The 25,718-nt window shown below is 42.8% G+C and overlaps 1 protein-coding gene across 2 annotated transcripts in view; it reads left to right on the plus strand.

Annotated features, from left to right (window-relative positions):
- ASIP (agouti signaling protein) overlaps window positions 1-25,718 on the plus strand; it is a 76,308-nt gene that overhangs the window by 25,579 nt on the left and 25,011 nt on the right. Inside the window, exon 1 of one of the 2 annotated variants that reach the window (XM_033153300.1) lies at window positions 14,107-14,406. The exons of the other annotated variant lie outside the window; for it this stretch is intronic. The gene's annotated coding sequence lies outside the window, so the exon portion shown is untranslated. Of the gene's footprint in view, window positions 1-14,106; window positions 14,407-25,718 lie in introns of those variants that run through there. 2 annotated transcript variants of the gene reach the window in all.

The raw sequence follows: 25,718 nt of genomic DNA on the forward strand, positions 1-25,718 counted from the left end.
ACAGGATTCCCCACCTCCAGAACCAGCTGAGCCGGGGCCAGGGCTTGAGCCTGAAGGATCCCCACCTGTGCTGGATCCCCAGGTGCAGGCATCAGCAGAGTCTGCTCTGGCTCCTGATGGGAGGGAGGACCCATTGCCTGCAGGTGCTCCACTCCCAGCCTCTTCAGAGGAGGCTGAGGCAGCCCCTGGGTCCAGTAACCCACCAGCCTCTCCTGAGCTACAGAGGCTCAGGGCAGAGAGGCGAAGGGAGTTAAGTGCCTGCAGGAGGAGTGCTCGCCTCCAGGCCCGGAGGAGAGGCGAGTCTCCAGAGGATCGGGGCGGCCCTAAGCATAGGGCCAGATAAAAGCCAGCCAGACCCAGCCCAAGTTGCGTGAGCAACTTAGTTGCAAGCGTGTGCTCAACCTGCAACCTTGTGCCTGAACCTGCCTTGGACCTTGACCTGCTCCCTGCCTTGCTCCCTGCCGGACTGACCTCCTTTGGACCCCTAGACCCAGGACTGGACTTGGACCTCGCTTCACGGACAAACCCTTGGGGCCAGCACACTCTCCCTCTCCCTTTTCTTCTTTTCTTTTCAGCAGCAATGCCAAATTGCCAATAAAAAAAAATGAGGATTTTTTTAAAATGTATTTATTTTGCGGTAAATATTTGGGGAAAATGGGAAGAGCTGAAAGCTAGATGGCAGTATAAGATTACATTTAGCCTGTAGTTATTTACTGGTAGCTGAAGCCACTTCATGAGTAAGTTGAGTTTCATAGGATCATAGAGTTGGAAGGGATCCCAAGGGTCATCTAGTCCAAAACCCCTGCAATGCAGGAATCTCAACTAAACCTTGATCTGGCTGGCTTTATTACAAAATGCTCTATTGATAAACACATGCTATTCAAATAACCTTGTAACAACTGATAACAACATAATAAAAACTCAAAATGCCTGTACAAAACTAGCTTTAGGCAAAGAGTATATTAGCAGAGGTTATATTAGGAGAATAAAGTTGTCTATTTTGGTAATCAAACTTCAACCTAAGCAGTTTTATAAAACTTTGCCATAACCTCTGGTTAATCAACTCTTCAGCTCTTCAGCTAATTATGAATTATTTGAGAGAGGGGAGGTTATTCCTGCTAGCAGGGTTACAATACTATTGCACACCACTCCATAGCTGTCAAGTTTCGGATTTGAAAATAAGGGATCAGCAGCCTCACCTATCCCAGGGACAGTCACATGGCAGTGGTGAGCGGAGCCAGAAGCAAAAGTGGGCGGCACTGGTGTGAACGCGCGCAGTAGGCTTACTGTATTTTGGAAACGCTGCCCGTGGGCTACGGCGCCTGTAAGCGCGGGAAATGGCTCCCGCTTGCTTTGAGGCTGCAAGGAGGCGAGGTCTTCCCAGTCCCTGGCCAGCAGGGGGAGGGAAAGGAGCTGCTTCCTTTGAAAAAACGGGAAATTAAAGGGATATAAAAAATAAGGGATGGCAGCGGGAAACTGCTTGAAATAAGGGAGATTCCCGGGGAAAACGGGATACTTGACAGCACTGCACCACTCCATTCTCCAAACGATGTGAGATTCCAGGGGTTCCAGGTGCTTACCCAGAGTTTGTTTCTCCTTCAGAATGAGGGACAGCGGAAACTGTGGTGTCTTTATGATATAAAGTTTATTCATACATATATACAACCTGAGTCTTATGATGGAGGGGTTCACAGCATTAACACCCCCAAAAACGCATTGTTTCTCCCATAGCCATAGCCTTGGATTCCAGCAGAAATCAGACATGGTGTGCACTGTGTGTGTGCGCGCGCGCGCGCTTGCTTTCTGGCTTCTAGCTCACATCACTCCAAACTCTCTGCCCTCAACTCTGGCTTTGTCTTTCTAACTACCCATGAGTTGAGAAAAGGGCCCCACCCATTTGCCATCTCGCACAGAGTGCTTTCTCTTTGTTCCCCTCAATGCCTCATCACCCAGGCAATCACCTCATCAGGAAGCTAGCCTAACTTTTTTCCCCTACACTTGCTGGATCCAGGGGTTAGAAGGGTCTCGGCATGCAGCCTACCCCCCCCCCCCCAAAAAAAACACATAACAGTATGATAGGTTTAACCTTCATAATGGGAGAGAGGAAGACATTGGGAAGATGGTATTGAACAGGTGATAGGTGCTTTGACTGACATTTTGTATGGTGTTTCAGGAATACTGTTGTTGTTGTTTAGTCATTTAGTCGTGTCCGACTCTTCATGACTCCATGGACCAGAGCACGCCAGGCACTCTTGTCTTCCACTGCCTCCCACAGTTTGGTCAGACTCATGTTGGTAGCTTCAAGAACACTGTCCAACCATCTCTTCCTCTGTCATCCCCTTGTGCCCTCAAACTTTCCTAACATCAGGGTCTTTTCCAGGGAGTCTTCTCTTCTCATGAGGTGGTCAAAGTATTGGAGCCTCAGCTTCAGGATCTGTCCTTCCAGTGAGCACCCAGGGCTGATTTCTTTAAGAATGGATAGTTTTGATCTTCTTGCAGTCCATGGGACTCTCAAGAGTCTCCTCCAGCACCATAATTCAAAAGCATCAATTCTTCAGCGATCAGCCTTCTTTATGGTTCAGCTATCACTTCCATACATCACTACTGGGAAAACCATAGCTTTAACTATATGGACCTTTGTCGGCAAGGTGATGTCTCTGCTTTAAGCTGTATTAGCTGCATTTGGTCATTGATCCATGTGACTCAATACTGTTAACACCAGCTGGCAGCAGCTCTCTATGGTTTCAGCCCTACCTGGAGACACCAGTGATTGGTAATAGTAGAGCATGTGCTCTGCTACTGAGCTTCTACATCATGGAGAAAGCTTGGATTAACACACCCACAATCCTTCTGAAACAAGGTGATTTGAGTTAGTCATAATTACAGCACCAGCCACCCATTTTACAGCCAGGCATGTGGAGATTTGTCCACACAACATGTAGCCAACTCACAGTTTTGGAGTAGGGCCAATATGAAGTAGAAAGTTTTCCATAGGTTTGGGTACATTGATGCAACCCAAATGAGACTGTTGTCCACAGGAAGCTGTAATCTATCTGTGCACTCATAACACAATCAGTGTTCATCATGAAAATCCAAGCAATCACATAGTGACTTTCCCTGTCGCTGACAGTTTGTGTTAAATATATTAACTGCTTTACATTTGCTTGGAAAATCCAACTGAGCTAATCAGGATTAACTGATCTGCAAGTGAGTTTCATTTGGTATCAACAATTTTCATGTGTTGTGCTGGTGTTCATATGTAAAAAAGAAACAAATCAATTAAAGACTCTGAGTCCAAATTACACTATACAAAATGTCAGCTGTCACTGCTCCATCTTTGCCTCTTGCTAATCAGCCTGCATGGTGGAAGGGTAAAATTCTGCACTGAGTGTAAAAGAAACACAGGTAGCATTCTCTTTTCAAGTGTAAGAGTGAAGTGTGCCACCAGCTCTGAAATTTCCCACAATACAGAAATTTACCACCAAGGAAGCCCCACAGTGGAATCATAAAGTTGATAGGCTACAGCACACACACCCCTTAAGAGCTTATCAGGAGATAGATGATCAATATGGAAGCAAGGTCAGTGAGGTGTAAATGCACAGGTGGAGCCAAACTGGTGATTATGCAGGTACATTTGCACCATACTAATCTCGCTGTTGCCTTGCCTCCCCTCCCCTTTACCTCCTAGTAAGCAGCAACAACACAACTGCTCAGAAGTTCGGTGACTGGTGCCATCCTACCACACCATCTGCTACTGGTCAGTAGTACTTGGCCGAATAGGGGCTGCACCTTTTTACCCAAGAATATGGAATGGTGCAAGTCTTGACATAGAATCATTTCCATGGAACTCCCTGGAAATGATTGTCCAATTTTAGTGCATGCTGTTCCTAATTCTTCATTAACTCAACTTCTGTTTGTAAGATTTAACAAGCTCTCAAGCCTTACAAGAATATTCATAAGCTCTTTCTTTCACCCAGCACTCAACCTCTAATGCACTGTGGAATCAGTTTAAAAAAAAATCTTATTTACACATGTGTCTTTTTCACTGCTGACTTAACTCCAATTGCTGTTTATCATCGTTCTGCTGTGGGTTTGCTGTGTGCTTCATTGATGTTGAATTTATTTATTTAAAAAGGTGTTACTGATTGAGAGCTGCCCTGATGGAAAATCTTTTTAGAAATAAAATAAATAAATAATCTATCTATCTATCTATCTATCTATCTATCTATCTATCTATCTAAAAGAACCACTGGTTTGCTTGCTTTTGTTGGATATTATAAACAATGGACATAAGGAATACATTCTCTGGAGTCCAGATGTTATCTCATAAAACTAAGCCCAGTTTGCTGAAGTTAGATCAATTGACTTCCATGTCAAAAGTACAATTCCTGACTTTCCTGACTGCAACATTTGGAGGCAATCTCCCTGTCACTGTGATAAAGTTACAGTGCAAAGCTAACACATGTCTACACAGAAGCAAGTCCCATTGAGTTCAATAGAGCTTACTCCCAGTGGTTATATAATTACCGGTACAGCCTTAGGCTTCATCTTCACTATCCGGCACGCCAACTATATTGACCCCCTTGATCCATATATTTTAAAGGGGAATGGGTCCCCTCAATCTTCAGGTGGCCCTGCATGTGTCAAGTGTGTGTGACGTCCTGCATGCATCACACGTGTGTGACATCACACATGCAATATGTGACACAGGTCCAGTGGCCAGATCCTCCAGGGTTCTTGGCTTCTTGCATCGCACGTGACACGTGATGCATGACAAACACATGACATGCACCAGCACCCAGCACCCCAATCTTAGGGGCAACCCGGTGCATCTGAGCATTTAAAGCACCATTATAGCACTTAAACATGTTAAACAGTTATGACTCTCGCCGCCGCCACTGCCAGGAATCCTAAGAAATGTTAGAAGACACAAGCACCATTCCCCTCTCAGGGTAGAGCAGGCATAGGCAAACTTGGCCCTCCAGATGTTTTAGGACTACAACTCCCATGATCCCTAGCTAACAGGATGATGGGAATTGTAGTCCCAAAACATCTGGAGGTCCCAGTTTGTCTATGCCTGTGGTAGAGCTTCCTAGGAAGAGGGGTTGATTGTTAAACCACTTCAAGAATTGTAGCTCTGTGAGAATGAATAGAAGTCTCCTCAACTATCCACACCCTTAACAGGCTACAGTTCCTAGGATTCCTTGGGTGAAGCCATGACTGTTTAGCATGGTATAATACTACCTTAAATGTATAGTGCAGTTGGGGCCTGATTCAAGGTGTATGTAAAGGGCAATGCAAAAGTGTCTCACTAGGAAACAGGGGGAGAAAAACCAGCATTTTGTTCAGATACATTTGTCTATACCCTTCAAGGGTCCCATTTTTCCTGGGACATTCTTGAAATTACAGGAGACATCCCGGCTTCTAATTTGATCCTGGAATTTCCTGTTTCCCCTCTCCAGTGCTGCTGCCACCAAGCTCAGAGAGGAGAGTGAGCTGGCACTTGCAGCCGGCATTTGCAGGTGGCGCTTGTACTTGTAGTAGGACCCTTGTAAAGTGGATCCCTCATGAGTGGGAGAGTCAGTTCCCCACTGGAGTGGAAGTGGTGGACATGCACAGTGGTCTTGCCGGCCCCTCTCTGCCACGGTGTGGGTGGAGGAAGTGAGTGAGGAGGGAAGGAAGTGAGCAGCTGCGGGAGGGAAGGCGGCCCACTGACTTGCACATCCAAAGACACGTGTCCTCCTTTTCGGATGAAGAATGTTGGAGCTTGTTGTTCAAAGGGCTTGTTGCTAAACTTGCAGAAACACCTTATTAAGCTTATACACTCACTATCGTGGAGAAATGTGAAAAATCATTAACAGCCTCAAGGGAAATGGTTTTTCCAAAGCAATGTATTATTTGCACGCAAGAGAGCAGTGTCATATTAGAAACCAGAACAAAGCGAGCAGTGGGTGCACTGTTGATGGATCAACCATAAAGCTACAAAACAGTGAAAAGTTGTCTCGTAATAACCCTTTTCGCTCAAGTTATTAATCTGTGTGTGACTTTGGGAGTAATAACGATAAGCCTGCCTATATAAACCTTTACTGTAGAGTACTCAGTGCAATCCACATATCTCAATCAACCCTAACTCAATGACCCTCCAAGATAGTATCAGTAGTCTTATCCCTCTGTTGAGTTTAGGCTGAGCAAGAGTGTGGCTTGACTAAAGCTATAGATATAATTGGAGCTGAAGGGAGGGGTCGTGTTTTCACAATTCAACCTCTCTTTACAGCAGTGTCCCTATATATCACAGACAGGCACCTGTTCCTTGTTAAAACACTGTCCCTATTTTATTTTTAAAGAATTTTTTTGAGAGTAGAGTTCTTCTTAGAACTATGTGGTGTGAGCATGTGCCAGGGACCAGACAAAATGACTGATGAAGGCAATTTGGCACCTGAGGCATACAAGTATATATTGATGGTGTTGTTGTTGTTGTTGTCCATGACTCAATGGCAGAGCACATGTGTTGCATGCAAAAGGCTCCAGATTCAATGATCAACATCTCCAAGTAGGACTGGGAAAGATCCCACCTGAAATCCTGGAGAGCCACTGCCAGTCTGTTTAGATACTAAGCTAGATAAGACCACTGGACTTACTTGACATAAGGCAGCTTTTGAGAAGTAGGAGGAGACATAAGATTCGGGAAATGCAAAATGGAAAGAAACCAAAATTGATATGTTTGCCCATCCCAAACCAGAGGAAAAGGAGTAAGCAATTTTGACAGAAGCCAATCAAAATGAAGTAGTGAAAAATCTAAAACCTGTATTAGGGGGGCCTCACAGCAGTAAAGGGGAAGTTCAAAAAGATTGTTGTAGCTTCCACCAATGCAGCATTTTAGCCTCAATACCCATCACCAACCTGGTGCCCTCTAGATGTTTTAGATTACAACTCTCATCATTTGTACTATGCTGACTGAAGCTGATGGAAGGCATCAGGCTTTGGAAGGCTGTTCTATGTGCATACATTGACAACAAAAACTAGTTTCACCCAGGTCAGATTAACAAATGTAAGGGATCTCTACAACTGGACTCAGTCCAGAGCCCCCTTTGACATGACTATGGTGCTATGGGATGTGCTGTAGCTATATGGTCTTTCTGATACGCTGCCAGTAATGGCAGATCACACACTGGCAGAGTCCACACTATGTGGTTCCAGCACTGCTGCCACCAATTCTAGCACTGCCATATGGTGGGTACTTCCTATGTGAACTGGGGCTAGGGGGAAGGTTCTAGCCTAGCTTACTTCTTGGCATGCTGGTTTTCTATTTGCAGGGATGGTATGGTGGGAAAACATTTAAATATGGCCCAGCCTACCTAAAATATTTTCCCCGTAGTGATGTGTGGATGTGAGAGCTGGACCATAAAGAAAGCTGATCACTGAAGAATTGATGCTTCTGAATTATGGTGCTCTAGAGAGTCCCATGGACTGCAAGAAGATCAAACCTATCCATTCTTAAGGAAATCAGCCCTGAATGCTCACTGGAAGGACAGATCCTGAAACTGAGGCTCCAATACTTTGGCCACCTCATGAGAAGAGAAGACTCCCTGGAAAAGACCCTGATGTTGGGAAAGTTTGAGGACACAAGGAGAAGAGGACGACAGAGGAAGAGATGGTTGGACAGTGTTCTTGAAGCTACCAACATGAGTCTCACCAAACTGCAGGAGGCAGTGGAAGACAGGAGTGCCTGGCGTGCTCTGGTCCATGGGGTCACGAAGAGTTGGACACGACTAAACAACAACAACTTAAAATATTGTATCTCTCTATACAAGTCTCTCTGGGTGCTAAGATCCTTGGGTGAGCACCTTCTCTAGGTCTCAACAACATCAGAAGCAAGGATGCTGGTGACAGGCGAACCTATTCTGTGGCTGTTCCTATATTGTGGAATTCTCTCCTGAGAGAGGTTAGATCAACTTCTTCTTCATTATCCTTCCGCTGGCAGGCTGAGACCTTTCTATTAGACAGACCTTTGAAAACTAAGCTGCAGGTGATGCTGATCACTGGGGCTGCTGTACCTATGTTCTGATGTATTTTAATTATTTTGGTTTTTTACTAGTTTTTTAAAAAAATATTTTGTATTTTATGGAGTTTTTAAAAATGTTTCAAGCTGCCTCGACTCCCAGCTTGGGAGAAAGTCAGGATATGAATATATTAAATAAATACATACTGGGAATAATTTGCCTCCGCTGTGAAGTGTTTGTAACAGACCACCACAACACAAAACACCCATGAAGCACACTGTCCCCTGTTGTTCTCCTCCAGCTTCCATTTGCCATGTATTTGGAGGAATCTTTGGAAAGAGCCAGCTCTCAATAAATTATAAACATTTATTATTTGTGACATTTCTATGAGTCACTTCATTGCTAATAAGTGTTTTTATTCTGAAGTACAATGGAAAATCATGGACATTAGAAACCCAATATGAAGAGCTTGTCAAAAACGAGTCAACAGCATCCAAAGAAGTGCATGCCTAACCAGTGGCATGCAATCAGTGGACAAGCCTGGCACCTCCTTCCCAAAGCCCAGGAAGCTTCTGTCTGGCTTAGGGAAAGAGGCACAATGCTTTGACTCATCCAAGAGCCCTCCTGCCACCTTCCCAAAAAAACCCATCCTTGCAACAGCCTCATAGGGTCAAGTTCTACCAGGAAGAATTGCTGTGTTCACTAGGCCTGGCCTCCTAGGCTGTCTTGTTTCTTTGAATAAAGAGTTGACTTCATTGAAGCCATATGCTGACCCGCTCCTAGTCATAGCTGTCAACTTTTCCCTTTTCTTGTGAGAAATCCTATTCAGAATAAGGGAATTTCCCTTTAAAAATGGGAAAAGTTGACAGCTATGCTCCTAGTACCTGCTTCTGGCACCTGCCTTTGTCAACCTAGGGAAGGGTGGGTTCCCTACCCCTGGACCCTGGTAAAGGGGTCCAGGGGTTGGGTTCTGTCTAAAAGCCCAAGGAGGGCTGACGGGCCGTAGAACATCTCAAAAGGGCAACCTGGTAGGATCACCCATTCAGTTGGTTTAACCTTGATGGAGATATCTGTCAGCAAGCAGGTGGGCTGATTCAGGATACATACCCAATGCCTAAACCAAAACCAACTTATATCTGTAGTCAATAAAGTTGTGGCCATTTTGATCCCAAACTGGTGCTGTGCCTCCTTTTTTCCCCTTTGCTCTCCAGCTCCTGCCAGTAACTTCCAGCCAGCTATTTTATGCTCATATAGTTCATTTTCATGTGCCACCCATTAGGCAGCAACCAAGCTGGTATATAAGACTTTGCCACCAAATGACCTTCCCCCTCCGGGCTGCCCTGGCCTCCTCCTCATCCCTCCTCATAGCCCTGTTAGAATAAACCATGGGGTTTCTGCCCTTGCTAATGAGGTTCAAAAGTTTTTTGCAAGCTCCAGATATACTGCTTGCCCTTTGCTCCAAATCCCCAGGATTATCATGAATGTCTGCTGATAGTCAGGTGACTTAACTGTCACAGAAAAAGTATGAGTTTTAAACCTCCTTGCTACATGGGGATGGAGGATACAACATTTGGAGCTTTTTGGTTTAGAGAAAAAGGTGAAAAAGATATGACAGAAGTGTATAAAAGTATGGATGAGGGAGGAGAGTGGACAGATAAAAGTTTTTCCCCCTCAGTACACTAGAACAGGTTTAAGGATTTAGATTTGGTGGATAGAGTGCCTGAAGAACTGTGGATGGAGGCTCGTAACATTATACAGGAGACAGCTACAAAAACCATCCCAATGAAAAAGAAATGCAAGAAAGCAAAGTGGCTGTCCAATGAGGCCTTACAAATAGCGGGGGAGAGAAGGCAAGCAAAATGCGAGGGAGATCGTGAAAGATACAGGAAATTGAATGCAGATTTCCAAAGAATAGCAAGGAGAGACAAGAGGGCCTTTCTAAACGAGCAATGCAAAGAAATAGAGGAAAATAACAGAATGGGAAAAACCAGAGATTTGTTCAAGAAAATTGGAGATATGAAAGGAACTTTTCGTACAAAGATTACCACAATTAAGGACAAAAGTGGAAAGGACCTAACAGAAGCAGAAGACATCAAGAAGAGGTGGCAGGAATACACAGAGGAATTATACCAGAAAGACATGGAGGTCTCATACACCCCAGGTAATGTGGTTGCTGACCTTGAGCCAGACATCCTGTAGAGTGAAGTCAAATGGGCCTTAGAAAGCCTTGCTAACAACAAGGCCAGTGGAAGTGATGATATTCCAGCTGAACTATTTAAAATTTTAAAATATGATGCTGTTAAGGTGCTACACTCAATATGCCAGCAAGTTTGGAAAACTCAGCAGTGGCCAGAGGATTGGAGAAGATCAGTCTACATCCCAATCCCAAAGAAGGGCAGTGCCAAAGAATGCTCCAACTACCGCACAATTGCACTCATTTCACACGCTAGCAAGGTTATGCTTAAAATTCTACAAGGCAGGCTTAAGCAGTATGTGGACCGAGAACTCCCAGAAGTGCAAGCTGGATTTCGAAGGGGCAGAGGAACCAGAGACCAAAGACCAAATTGCAAACATGCGCTGGATTATGGAGAAAGCTAGAGAGTTCCAGAAAAACATCTACTTCTGCTTCATTGACTACGCAAAAGCATTTGACTGTGTCAACCACAGCAAATTATGGCAAGTTCTTAAAGAAATGGGAGTGCCGGATCACCTCATTTGTCTCCTGAGAAATCTCTATGTGGGACAAGAAGCTACAGTTAGAACTGGATATGGAACAACTGATTGGTTCAAAATTGGGAAAGGAGTACGACAAGGCTGTATATTATCTCCCTGCTTATTTAACTTATATGCAGAATTAATTTCAACCCTGAAATTAAAAAATTCTGGAATATGATTCATGAAGAAGTTAAAAAGCTGATCAAAACATCATATAGTAAAAAAGTGGAACTATACTTATTAGGAATACTGAACAACGAAATTCCAAAAGATAGAATAATCATCTTTCTCTATGTGACAACAGCTGCAAGAACTCTTATAGCGAAATACTGGAAAGGGAACCAAATACCATCAAAGGGAGAGTGGCTGAGTAAAATATCAGAATATCTGGAACTAGTGAAGCTGACAGATATTATTAGAGGGAAATCAAGAGATATGGTAAAAAATCAATGGAAGTACTTTAACGATTATTTGAGTAAACAAGAAGTGAGTGAAAGATATTGGCTGTGTTTAGAATAATGAGATGAAATATGATTTAACAAAGCAGAGATTGGAGAATTTGTGTTTAAATTGGTAAAAGTGTAAAAAATGACAGATATAACAAGTATTAAATTAGAATTATGAACCGTTGTAAAAGCAGTGGAAGTACATCTAGAATTATAGAACCTTTTAATGAGGGTGAAAGAGGAGAGCGCAAAATATGGTCTGAAGCTCAACATCAAAAAAACTAAGATCATGGCCACTGGTCCCATCAACTCCTGGCAAATAGAAGGGGAAGAAATGGAGGCAGTGAGAGATTTTACTTTCTTGGGCTCCATGATCACTGCAGATGGTGTTAGCAGTCTCGAAATTAAAATATGCCTGCTTCTTGGGAGGAAAGCAATGACAAACCTAGACAGCATCTTAAAAAGCAGAGACATCACCTTGCCGACAAAGGTCTGTATAGTTAAAGCTATGGTTTTCCCAGTAGCAATGTATGGAAGTGAGAGCTGGGCCATAAAGAAGGCTGATCGCCGAAGAATTGATGCTTTTGAATTATGGTGCTGGAGGAGACTCTTGAGAGTCCCATGGACTGCAAAAAGATCAAACTTATCCATCCTTAAAGAAATCAGCCCTGAGTGCTCACTGGAAGGGCAGATCCTGAAGTTGAGGCTCTAGTACTTTGGCCACCTCATGAGAAGAGAAGACTCTCTAGAAAAGACCCTGATGTTGGGAAAGATGGAGGGCACAAGGAGAAGGGGACGACAGAGGATGAGATGGTTGGACAGTGTTCTCGAAGTGACTGGCATGAGTTTGGCCAAACTGCAGGAGGCAGTGGAGGATAGGGGTGCCTGGCGTGCTCTGGTCCATGAGGTCACGAAGAGTCGGACACGACTGAACGACTGAACAACAACAATTGACCAGCAAGATTCTGCAAAGTGAGCAAGAATTCTTTACAGTGGGAGGTGGGGACCTGTATGCTCTCCAGATGTTACTGGACCTCAACCCCCATCATCTTTGACCATTAACCACACACAGTGGGGCTGATGGGAGTTCAAGTCCAGAATTGCTGGAGGGCCACAGATTCCTAGCTCTCCATCTTGCACTTTACAAAAACCAAGGATACAGATCACCATTTTGGTCTGCTGCATATAATTCAACAAAGAGGAAGGTGTCGAGCAGTCTTTGCCCTCCTGTTCCCTATTACAAGGTTCCTTATTTGAGTCAATACTAAATAAGGAACAGGTGAGGAAATTCCATAGCTAATATGTTGCCACAAAGGTGATCTTCTGCTCTGACACCACAAATCTCTCCTCAAAAGGCACAGCCAACTGGAAGGAGGCTTCCAAAAAAGATTTTAATGACTGGCAAGGTTTATATGCAACTGGGGCAAATAATTCCTTTTTCTCCCCACTGAAATTCAGTAAAATAATAAATCAGTATATAGTCCTTCTTCACAGTAGCTTCTAGTGCAACCCGAAATCTAATCACAAGCCCATTTGATTATTGTGGTTTCCCTTTTGTACAATATCGTTTTTGAGCTGGACACAACATTCCAAGTTATTGCTATTATGCGAGTCTGGAGGTGATTAGTACTACCATGCATTTGTTAATGCTTGGGCTATAGAGAAGTATCCAATAAGGAGCTTTGATTACATTGCACACAGGGCCCTCCTTTAAGGAATATGCAGAGGTTATTATGTAGCAGCTTTTCTCCTAAAGCTAAATTATGAAAGCACACCCCACCCCTTTAGTCAATTTCTGTTTACTTGTAAATTTTATGACCCAGCATGGGACAGGAGATGCTTGATAAATAGTACCCTTAGGGAGAATTCCAAGCGGAACAACCACTGGGGTGGGAAAAGCACTCAGCAAAGGTATATCAGGTAATTACCAAGCACCTCCAGCTGCTCCTGTCATACTTCAGCAACGACCATGTGCTGATTCAAACCAGAGTAGCTGAACTGAGGAAGAATCAGACTGAATTCAAAACAGAAGGAGCTTATGCTAGCCGGGTAGTTACACTCCCTTTTAAGCTTTGCAAGGTTTTTTGTTTGTTTGTCTTCATTTAGCAAGCCTGATGGGGCACCCTATTTATTTCACATACTCACAGGCACAAACAAATATAGACAAATATCCTGCTTCTCCAAAGTTTGGGACAGCTTAAAGGAAAAGAATGCAAATAAAAAGTATCCCTATAAAACATTAAAATTAACACAGAAAAAGAACTACCACAAAGAGCACCTAAAATGTTGTTGTTTTTAAGATCCAAAACCATAGGTAAACATTATATAGAAAAAACAGCAAGCAGTGCTAAGTTAAAACCTAGATGCTCATTTTCACAAATTATTAAGTAGCTTATTCCAGTCTTTGGTTGATGGCACAAACAGCTCTCCTCCCCACAGCCCAGCCAAATGTCTTTTGCAGATGCTGTTTTAATAGTCATGGGGGAATTGCATCTTAAGGAACAGAATCTGAAGGTAACAGGAAGGCAGTGGTTTCTTTTAACCATAGCCTATAAATACATTTTCAAGAGATGCTATATAGTACAAGTTAATTTCGACTGAATCACAGTCGAAGGATAGCTGAATCACAGCTTAGGATAGTGACAGGCAGCTACCTCTCAAAAGTGAAGCAAGTGCAGAGAAACTGAAATTCAGATGTTTGTACATCCCTAGCATCAGGAAAGGTCATCTGAATCTTAGAACTAAATCCAGAACATCAGTGGCATGCCCACCTGCAAAACTGGCATTTGTGATCTACAAAAGCAGATTTTGAAGAATTATTCTAATAATACTGTAAGGAGTTATGAGGAATGCATCCATTTTCATCAATGGAGTGACAGATTGCATTCCCTCCTGGCGCAGGGCACATGTTTATTTCAACCATTTCTTTCCTCTGAAAGGTGCCTTATGCATATTCGGGTTTTCTTCTGTCTGAAAAAGATCAAAGCTTTCTAAAGTCTACTGTTACAAAGTTCTCCAACCCTCATGGGGGTGACGAAAGCAGCTGTGTTGTGTACATGAATTTGAGTATGGGTGCAGAGTACTGCTTTGGGGTACCGCCCCTGCCAGCACGTCTATGATAGGCAATATAAACAAGACGACTAGCATCTTTAATTCGCCAACCGATGCTTGGCTGCCTATCCGTGAGGAGAAAAAAGGGAGAAGCAGATCGTTTGAAGCTTTATAGCGCCTGGCACAACACTAAGGTATGTGGCAGTTATGCTTGAGGATTTATGAATCTTAGTCAACCCTACCACTTGTGTACCCAAACTTTATTCTCCCCTAGCAATCATTAGTAGAAAATTAATCGAGGCTTCTTATTTCTGATAATATCACTTGTGGACTTAATGTTCAGGGTTGGTTTTTTTTTTTTAAGAATTAGGTAGAGGTGAAGAGAAGGCTAAAAGTTACAATATAAACAAAACATAAAGATTTGATGCATCAAAGATATATTTAGGAAAGAGAATATTCTTATGATGACAATATCCTGGACTTTCGGACCTTATGTGACGCTTTCATCCAGAAACCTGATTTTATTATTTTTATTCTAAGCATCAGTGAAAATAATTAAAGAATGAACCCAGATAGCACATACCAATGTGCAAATTACTGTGTGCACATCTATAAGAAGAAGAAGAAGAAGAGTTTGGATTTGATATCCCGCTTTTTACTACCCGAAGGAGTCTCAAAGCGGCTAACATTCTCCTTTCCCTTCCTCCCCCACAACAAACACTCTGTGAGGTGAGTGGGGCTGAGAGACTTCAGAGAAGTGTGACTAGCCCAAGGTCACCCAGCAGCTGCATGTGGAGGAGTGCAGACACGAACCCGGTTCCCCAGATTACGAGTCTGCCGCTCCTAACCACTACACCAAACTGGCTCTATAAACCTTTACTGATTTTTTTGCGAAATCAGTTTGACATCAGAGATATCTTCTAGTTCTTAGATTTACACATTGGCTCTTAACACTTTGGGTGGGAGAAACTTTTTGTTGATTTCAAGCTTTACTTTTGTGTAACATAGTTAGAACCAGGGAGCTAGTAAAAGGAATTAACGTATTTTTTAAAACAAGGTTATCATTGAAACCATAGGAATTGCTAATAATCATCCAGAGAACATGATTTCTCTTTTGATCTAACATTCAAAGCGAATCTAATCAATGTAAAAGACCCCTGTAAGATAATGTACAGGTTTAAATCATTCGTTTTAACCACTGTGGATGAAAGAACATACTTCAGCCTCTGAAGCGAAGTCTCATCTTTAATTATGCTAACATAATTCTTCTTCTTCTTCATGTTTTGATAATTTTCAAAACTTTGGCATTTACACATTCCAACCCTATACCATTGTAAAATGCTTCATATATATATATATATATATATATATATATATATATATATATATATATATTGTATGTATGTATTATATTTTATACATATATATAAAATCGAGGTGCTTAAAGATTTAGCCAGAAGAACAATGTTTTAACTGATTTACAGTGTTATCTTGTACATGTGTAATCAAAAGCAATGCCTACTAAGTTTTGTCAGGCTTCTTTCCAAGCAAGTGTGTGATTGTAGCTTTCAGTCAATTAAACCTATTGAAATATTAACCAAGGTCAACTTTGAAGGGTATTTAGTGAAGATGAATGTCTTCTGAGCAAATAACACAGATAAATCCTTCTGTGGAGAAATAATCTGAAACGCTACATGTAATTTTTATTTTATTTTCAGGGAAGATACCAGGACACCAGGCTTCCCCTTTTTCTTTTTCAAAATGATATATATTGTTAATTGCAGAACACTGCTGATCAAGCGACTTTGTAAAGAGCTTTGCAACTGGTGAACATCTTCAAATGTTTCAAATGCCTGTCCCTGGCTTGGGTGGGAAGGGGGCTTGGATGTGAGAATGACTGCAGTGTGCATGCAGTTCCACAGCCAGAGCTGTGTGTGCGAAATAGTATTATTATTATTATTATTATTATTATTATTATTATTATTATTACAGTAAAAAAACCAAATCCACACACGTCTGCTAACTGCAGCCTAAATGAAGACACTTGGAAGCAAAAGAGCATCCTAGCATTCTCCTCCCAGTGTAAAACCGATTGGCGGGGGTAGAGAAATGACCCTATTTCAATTACCGTAAACTGATTCAGCTGCCGTTGATTTCAATAATGAAGCACAACAATCTTTCACTAGAAAGTTCAGTGCAAATCCTGTGTATTCAGTTGTAAGCACCATTATGCTGAATTGATCTTATATGTTAAGCGTGCTTCGGATTGCAGCCTTAGAGGTGCTTAAGTGGTTCCTGCTTTTAGGCTGTGGTCCAGTAAACTTAATCCTGTAATTAAGGTTAACTTTGTATTTTTAGTATTGTTATAAGTTGGGAGAGGGGCAAGGATACCCTAAACTCTTGGGTGCCAGATCCTCCCCATAATTCCTGGATTTAGTAAAAGAGCATGAGGTGGGTAGTCTGTTTTATGCTCCAGAGAGGGTCAGATGTGATATTTGGAATCTGAGGCTACAGGAATGGGAAGAATAGGACCCTGTTCTGCACTCACTCCATCTAGAAGCAGGTTGTGTATATGTGTAAAATAAACCATATATCATAAACACCACAGGCTCTCCTGTGCTGCATTGTCCTAAAAGGGAACCTAGACCCTAGTAAGTGTGCCTGCAACCTATGGACTCTCATCCCGCTCGTGGAGATTGGGGCGGCATGTTAACAATATTATCAATCCCTCTGGTTTTTTGTTTCAGTACCAAAGGCTAGGATTTGGGGGCTGGGGGGTCAAGGTTTTTTTAAAAATAATAATCATACATACATACAAACAAATCTTATGCACACTTTTCTGAGAGTAACATAATGGGCCATTTTTCACCCAAGTAAAAATCTGCACTATTACAAGGCTCCTTAAACTGCACAATTAGATTGCTCCAATTATCATCACAGCAATTTTGATTTGGAACAGTCTTTGGAAGTCATTGATGTGCTGCTCAATGTGCACTCAACAACACTGAACAAATATGTTAAAAGCGATTAAGAGGGTGTGTCTAAGATCCTACAGGTTGGTAGTTATCACCTGGTGACTGTTCAATGTCCTAGTCAGGGTGCATGGCGAGAGAGGAAGCACCATTTTATGGTTTGACTCAGGTCACAAAATGTATTGGGCTGGCTCTGATTGGAAACGTATCCTAGAGCTGAGGAAGGTTTGACATTCCAGATATCGATTCTTTATCTCTGGCCATTGGCCAAACTGGATAGGGCTGATGGGAGTTGGGAGTCTACCAACACCTGGAGGGCCACAGGTGTGCAACCCTTGTCCTAGATCAAGAAGCCATGGCTGCTTGCCCCAAACAAAAATAAATAAATCAATAAATGCAAGTGGATAGTTTAAGCAGGCTTTTTGAAAAAGAAAGGTGGGTTTGTTTTTGTTTTTTTTTGCAACATGCAGTTTTGACCCCCACTTTTTTGGAGCCATGGTTGCAAAGCAAATGATGAAATTTAAATCCGTAGAAGAAAAGCACAGTACATTGAAGTGAGAATTTAGTTATTATCAGGGCTTTTGTTCAACCGGAGCTCACCAGTGCCCAGCTCCCGTCCCTCTTGGGCGGGTGCAATTGCCATTCTAAGAGAGCGAGGGAGAAGTTCATGGTGAGTTCCAGCACCTCTTTTTCTAGAAAAATGTCACTTGTTATTATCATCCACTTCACAGGGGGATGATGATCCAGCTAATAAATTCCACTGTATCAAAAATGATATTTTTACAAAACGATGTATTTAACATGAGATTCGTTTGGGCAGCTGGACAGTGTTATGAGCAAAGTAATAAACACAATCCTATTTCCATATGCTGATTTTTAAAGCTCGTGATTTTGCTTTTGTTTATTAAAAAAATGTTTGAAGTGGCAGGGATAAATTTACAAAGGATTGAGCTTATCCCCCTTACATTTAAAAACAGTAAAAATGCCATAAACACAACAGAGGCTGGACACATGTCTTGATTCCAGATATAAACGGGTCATAATCTTTACACTGCCTGTTGGCCTGGGGTTGCCTCATCACTTCTGGAACATTGCCCTAGAACAGGGGTCTGCAACCTTTAAGACACAAAGAGCCACTTGGACCCGTTTCCAAAGGAAAACAAACAAACTGGGAGCCGCAAAACCACTGCGACATTTAAAACAAATATAACGCTGCATATATTGTTTCTTACCTTAATGCAATAATAATAAATAACGTATAGGAGCCAATGCAAAGTATAATTAGTAAAAACAACAAGAATAGGTTCTTACTTTTTTGCATTGACTCAGGGGCGTACCCAGGATCAAAACTGGGGGGGGGGGGCAAGCCATGGTCGTTCAGGTTGTGACATTTCAGCACGGAAAGGCGAATGAAACCAAAATTTTAGGGAAATTATATATAATTACAGCAGTGCTTTATTACAGTAGTTATTACAATTATTTGCTTGGTTTTTTAAAAAAATTTATTCTAGTTACATGTCTTATACCAGGGGTGGCCAACTCCCAAGAAACTGTGATCTAATTTCAGCAGTGATCTACCCCCGTTTTTTGGGGTTCAGCTCAAAGTTGTTTGGGGGGGTGTGGTGGGTGGGAGAGAGGGCTTCCCCCTCTAAGATAGGTTGGCAAGCGAACTAATAAAGAAAAAAAAGGGGTGTGGGAATGGAAAAGTGGGGTGGAAAAATATAAATTGGGGTGGGGTGGGGAGAATATCTATTAAAAATATGTAGTAGTTTAAAAAATAAAAATAAAGGGGGAAAATCTTTTTCTTCTTTTTCCTTTTTTTGAAAACAAAAACAAAAGGGGAAGAGAAAAGAAAAGGGGGGGATAGAGGGAGAAAAGGGTAATAATAAAAATTCAAATAGAGTGGCTGCAGCAGCTGTGGGGGGGTGTTTGTTTGTTTTTCGTTTGTTTGTTTTTTTAAAAAAATGGGATTTCTCCCCTTGGATTAAAAAAGGAGGGGAGGAAGAAAAACAGAGGGGGGTGGGAGAGCAAGGCAAAAAGCCAAAAAGCAAAAAACAAGTTTGAGGGGGGGGAATCGCGCCAGGCACTGCAGCGCGCCGGCCTCGGGGCTCCGGGCCCCTGAGCCGCCCTTGGGGCCGTCGTTGAGCATGTACACCGCCTGCAGCGAGCGCTGGCGAAGCACCGGTTGGCGGAGGTTTCAGAAGCAGCCCGGACATTTTCGCCGCCGCCGCCCCAAAGCAGCTCTACTTCATCCTGTCGGCGACCGTTACCGCCCTCCCGTCACGGCGACGCCTGGCCCGCCTGCTCCGCCCTCCGCGCGGCCGCTTTGAATAGGATTCCGCCCGACAGGGGCCGCTCAGAACAGGGGCCGCTCCAATCGCCGCCGCCACCTCCCGCCGCCTTTATTATCCCGACTCTTTTCTCTCTCTCTCTCTCTCTCTCTCTCTCTCTCTCTCGATAACTCGCAAAGCCCAGCTCCTTCTTCTCCCCACCCTAACGCCACCATCATTGGCACGTTCCCCTCAAACAGGAACAGGCATCCCGGCGGCTCATTGGCCGGACGAAGCGTCGCTCTCCCGTGCCTGCCTCCCGCCTTCATCCTCAGTGGCTACCTCGGCGGTAAGGCCCCGGCTCCGAGCCTATGCGCCAAGGCGGGCGATCTGTCCTGCCAATCGGCACGCCGAGGTGGTAAAAGCTCAGCCCTCCCCACACGCTTATTGGTGTGAAGAAGTCACTTCCTCTCTCTGGGAGTGGTCAAGGTGGACATCAATCTTGGGTCTGTCCTCGGGAACCCCGAGAGGGCTGAGAAAGACCGCCCAGCTGTTCAACGTTGATGCGGATTATTCATGGTTTTTTTGGCCCTTTTTTTGCCGATAACCATTTAAGTATTATTGAAAGGGCATTGAAAGGGGGCATGCCGGAGCCGCGGGAGACCTGTCAGAGAGCCGCATGCGGCTCCGGAGCCACAGGTTGCCGACCCCCGCCCTAGAAGATGACTCTGCCTTCAAGGTTGCTTTTCTGGGTCTAATTTGGAATAGCTGTTATTTTATTTGTAAGCTACCTTGAGTCCCGGTCATGGGAAAAGGTGGGGTATAAATACAATTGTTGTTGTTGTTGTTGTTGTTGTTGTTGTTGTTGTTACACAACACAAATATTCATTTACCTATTTATTTATTTATTTATTTATTTATTTATTTATTTATTCGTTATTATTCATTATCTCTTATTTGTTTTGAGCCATCAATTCACATGTGGCACTGTGAGATTTATTTTTGGTCTCCCAGTTTTCTTTATGCTGCCCCCCTCCCCCTGCGCATGCAATGAAGGTGCATTTTGTGTTCAAAATAGGCCTCCTCAGGATGCTTTTCTATTCACAACAGGGAACGATATAGTTCTATATACATTTGCTTTATGCATTGGAAAGCAGCTTGGAGAATATCAGCATGGCCCTTGTGGAAAAATTAAGCCCCTTCCTTTGTGTGCCTTCATGCCGTTGCTTGCAATGATTGACTGATCCAAACCTTGGGGGGTTGTCAACTAAATTTTACTCACAGCATACCCATTGAAATTAATGAATATGGTTAAGTTAGGTCCATTAATTTCAATGGCTCTACGCTGAATAATAATTAGTTGAACAGCACTAACATTCAAGTTAGGATTTCAGGATGTCCAGGGTTAATCACAAATTAGTTTTTCCTGGCTATTGAGACTGGATTAGAAGGACAATGGGAGAAGGAAGATGTCTCTTCAAAATAACCTGCTTATTTAGCATTCATCCTCATGGCACAAAGTTTGGGGGTGGGGAGAACAGGTTTGTGCAACCTGAATTGCCAGTTTGTAACTGAACCCCACTCACAAAACAGAGACAAATCTGGAAGCAATATGAATAGCCACAAGAAATATTTTGTACCAAACAGAGATTGCTTGCATAAGAATTAAAATGCTTTTGGTTCCACACACTGAGGGTGATGCCCATTCATGGAAAAGAAGCATTCTGAGTTGCTCTGCTTACAATTCCTGGAAATAAGACCAGTCTTGTGCAGAAATACAGCCAGTGACCTGCATGCGGCCTCACTTTGGGGGAGTCCCAAAACACTTATGCTGAATTTGAAGTGCTTTTCAGTTATCATTATTTTTAAAGCAAAACAGTCTTTCTCTAGAGAAAAAAAGACAAAATGTACATCTGGTTTCTGGGAAAAGAAACAAAAGGGGCCTTCAATTCTCAGTCACAAATACATTGCAGCCCATTTTCTTCCTAACTTCTGAACCTCCATAGTTAAATACATACACAAGGGTAGTTGTTTTCAATCTTCCTGAGAAAGACAGACATTTTTCTATGACAAAATAATTAAATCCAGTCAGGTAGCCTCAGCAGGAAAGATGCACAATGTCTGTCTTTCAAGTGGCAGTTCCCAGATTCTGGAACTTTCTTTCTAGGGGTGCTAATTTAACTCCCCCAGCCCATCCTGCCAGTAGTCTTCTGCGGTCCTGATTCTGCTTCCTCCATTGCTAATATTTGCATTACAAAGACACACACATTAATGGCATTTGCACAATTACTTTTCCCCTCAGCTGTCTATGTATTTTGGATTGCAGCTTAAGAACAATGTTTTAGGAAATTACACTGACCAATAATACAACAAAAAAGTAATGCATTTCCAATAAAGTTTACAAGAAATAAAATAGTTACTGGTATCTCCCACTTCATTTCTGGATTGATCAAATATCTCCTAACACACACTGCAAAATTCTGAACTGAAGATGGCCGTGACTAAGGACAGAAAATAAACATATCAGTGTGAGAAACTCAGATTGGATTGATACCAGTTCCTGAGAAGTGTTCACTGGGCAGTTGATAAATCTAAAATATAAATCTATAATTTAATAAATTTAAAAGATAAATCTTTAATTATCCCTATCAAATAATTAAAGTTCTTAAGGTTCCCCATGGGAGAGGCAATAATTAAACCAGTGAAAATCTCTGATGGGTCACTGACAGTCAGAGTAAACAATATTGGGTTAGATGGACTAATGGTCTGAATCCATATCAGGCAGTTGCACATGTCCGTACACACATCCCAGTGGGGACTGATATGGCAGAAGACAGGAAGGCCAACAGTGGAGACAGAGCCAAGGATAATTTGCTCAATTCTCCTCCTTGCTGAGTTCAACAAAGGCATCACTTTGTGTGTATCTGAAGAAGTGTGCATGCACACGAAAGCTCATACCAGGAACAAACTCAGTTGGTCTCTAAGGTGCTACTAGAAAGAATTTTCGATTTTGTTTTGACAAAGGCATCACTGAGTGAGACCAAGGAGGAGGCTGGCAGTCAGTCAGTGCCACAACCCAAGGACTGGTTGTCAGTTAGGAGGCAGACAGGTGGGGGTGTGAAGGCAGAATCATCTTGGTGGGGCAGTGCCCAACTTGCCCTAATGGACCAATATATACTATTATTCTCCCACACTGCATATGGAGGGAAGGGGACTGACGTAGAGAGAGAATGGCTTGTTAAATGCCACCTAATGAGTTTATGGCAGAGTTGAGATGTGAGCTAGAAACTTCCAAATTCATAGCTCACTTCCTTAGCCACTATATTACACCTGTGCTCATAATAAGTTTCAGACAACCACAACCCTGCTTTTTCTTCATTTCAGACTGTATGTGTGCCTTCATAGGTCTCTTTGTATAAGCTACAGACCATACATATCAAATAAATCAAAGTTACATATATGACAATGCCGATAACAATGATGTCTACCTTTCAGTCTCTTAGCATTCTTCTTCACTGAATAGGTTGCGGAACAGAACTTATTCTTGGAATTAAAATATAACCTCTTGTAGAGCGAGGCAGTAAGCATTCTTTAGTTATATACTTGAGGGTTTCTTAAAATGTATATATTTTATTTCTGCACAGCCTTTCCTGTGTCTTGAGATGGCTCACAACAGTATTGTATACTGAGATAAGAAAGGTTTTGTCTTGGCAGATCCAAGAAACAAAGAGAAGGAATCATTGAAACCATATTTTGCAAGAATCATTTGCTTTCTATAGAAGCAGAAAAGGCTCTGGTGGTATGTGCTGATCCAGGATGAAGTTCCAAAACTCTTGCACAATGTCTACAGATGTTTATACTATGGGCCGAGTCTTTCTTTCTTTTTCAACAGAAATAATTTTGGATTTAATTTTTTAGTGACATTTTGAAAAGATTTTGAGGGGAAAACACTTGGGAAATATCAAAGTTATTTATGTTTGAAGGAGTTATGGCAAAGCTATTGTGCAGTGTAGCACAAAACCTTTGACCAGGCTTGTGGTAAAACAAAATGCTTTTGTCCTTTCCCTCAAAGCATCTAGCTGCCCACTCTTCCTGGAGCCCCAGCTGTATTTCCTCTCCTTTTCTTTTTATCTATATGATGAAGAGGGATAGGAATTCAGTGATGGCTCTGTGCAAATATATCAATGTATGATACTTGCAAGAACTGAGTACACCTATCCAACAGATGGCCTGTGCTGTCTGCTTTGATAGTACCAACCATCTACTGGGTGGGTGTGTTCTGAATGCCCTCAGCCCAAACAGATTATAAGAATTACCGTAGCATGCCTGCTAGCAGAACTGATCACTGTGAGCACTATGCTGGCAGCCCCATTCCAGTAATTGGAATTATATGTGCAGGCTTCACGACAGGGATTATGTGTACCTCACCCTACTCTATATGTGAACTAAGTAACAAAGATCTTCATCAACCATAGTTATGGGCTTGAGCAGGTCCAACTATATCCTATTTAAATGCTCTTATGAAAGTCTTTTAACTTTCAAAAGCAAATTTTATTACATCTTAATGAGTGGGAAACAAGCCCAAAGTCCACTAAACTAGGGCAGAACATGTTTATAGCTCTTTGGTTGCCAGTTACAGAAAAGATTCCATGTGCGGGTTGCACTTGCTAGAATAAGGCATGTTAATGTGTCTCTAACGAAACAAATGTTGTGGTAGAGTGGCCCATTCAAATAAGTGAGCTTTGTTCATCTCATGAATAACTGATTTTATGCTTTTGTAATGCAGAATGAAGTCTTCAATATAAAAACCATTTTAAAAGCCTGGAATCTTGTGTACTTTTGGATATAGTTATTTAGTTGAGGACTTGTTAAAATAGCCTGGCAGCTTATGCAATGAGTCTGTCAGCCACATGCTTGGATGTGCAAATTGATCTGTAACTCTCTCATGGTGGGGCAAATCCATATTAGCTACTGAACTTGGGTTGCCATCTTTGGTAAGGCAAAATGCAGGACAGGTGAGACAAAATAAAGGACAGGTTGTGGAGAGTGTGGGGCACATTCTCCCTCATGGCACCAAATCCTCTCTCCCCCCCCTTTTTGGGGGTCTGGTTCTCCTCATTCAGCCTCCCACTACCCTGACCCTGCTCTTTGCCTTGACTCCTGTAGATGGGCAGGGGCCAGGGGTAGAAGGCCAGCTCCCACGGCGACTTGAGCTGCAGATCCATCCTCTTGCCCCAGCTGGCATCAGAGAAGACTCAAGGGCAGAGGAGGAGGAGAGAGGAGGAGAGGTCAGGTTGGGGTGGCAGAGGGTGGCAGAGGCTGAGGAGGAGGAGGAGCGAGAGGGAAGGAAGGAGGGAAAGAGAGGGAGAGAGGAAGTTGCTCCTTCCCTCTACTGTCGCTTGCGCTAGGCCAGATGCCTCATCAGCCATACCAACAGTGACACAACCACAATTTTGGGCCAGCTGAGCTCAAACATGGGGGGGGGGAGGCATCCTGTTTGAAGTCCAAACAGGACAGAGGACACTTTTGTCCCAAAACAAGGTGATCCCGATTTTCTAGGGATAGGTGACAATCCTATGCATGATGGAATGCAAACCTGTTCCCTTGCTTGACTCCCAGGATGCATAAGCACAGGCTCTTTTGTGCTAAGTGCTGAAACAACCTACCTAAATATAAGTGAGCTTACAAAAAAGAAGAGCCCAAGCAAAAACTCCCATCAATTAATCTTTTTAAAAAGGTATGAGATCCTGCATTTTTGTAAAGTACCCAGAAACAGTGGGTGTGACATACAACACCACACATACCACACATTCTGAGCAGATGGATATATGGTACCCTGTGCTAGTAGGGAACACGCTCCCCTCAGACAGCTCCAGACCCAGGGTGATTGGGAGTGGCCGTCACAGCTGCTACAAGCACTTAATGCTAGACTAGATGGACTTTTGCCCTGAACCACCCAAGCTCTCCTTATGTTCTTAGATCATTATCTACTGGTAGTTCTCTAGGTGAGCTGCAGAAGATCAGCAAGGATTTTGTCTCTCAGCTGTTGAATAATAGCAACAAAAAGCCTTTCCCCACATTCCAAATTAGGCTTCTGAGATGAATGAGGCTTGTAGGGTGGAATCAGGAATTAATTTTTGTGTGATAGGACTGTGAGCTAAGTGCTGGTACTGAAAATAAATTCATGGGCTGCATATCAGTTCAGAGTTACCCTGTTCCTTAATACTAACAGTATGTTGCTTCTGCCCCTGCCACTATTTTACA

The sequence above is a fragment of the Lacerta agilis genome, chromosome 6, assembly GCF_009819535.1.
Source record: "Lacerta agilis isolate rLacAgi1 chromosome 6, rLacAgi1.pri, whole genome shotgun sequence".
Classification (NCBI taxonomy): Eukaryota; Metazoa; Chordata; class Lepidosauria; order Squamata; family Lacertidae; genus Lacerta; species Lacerta agilis.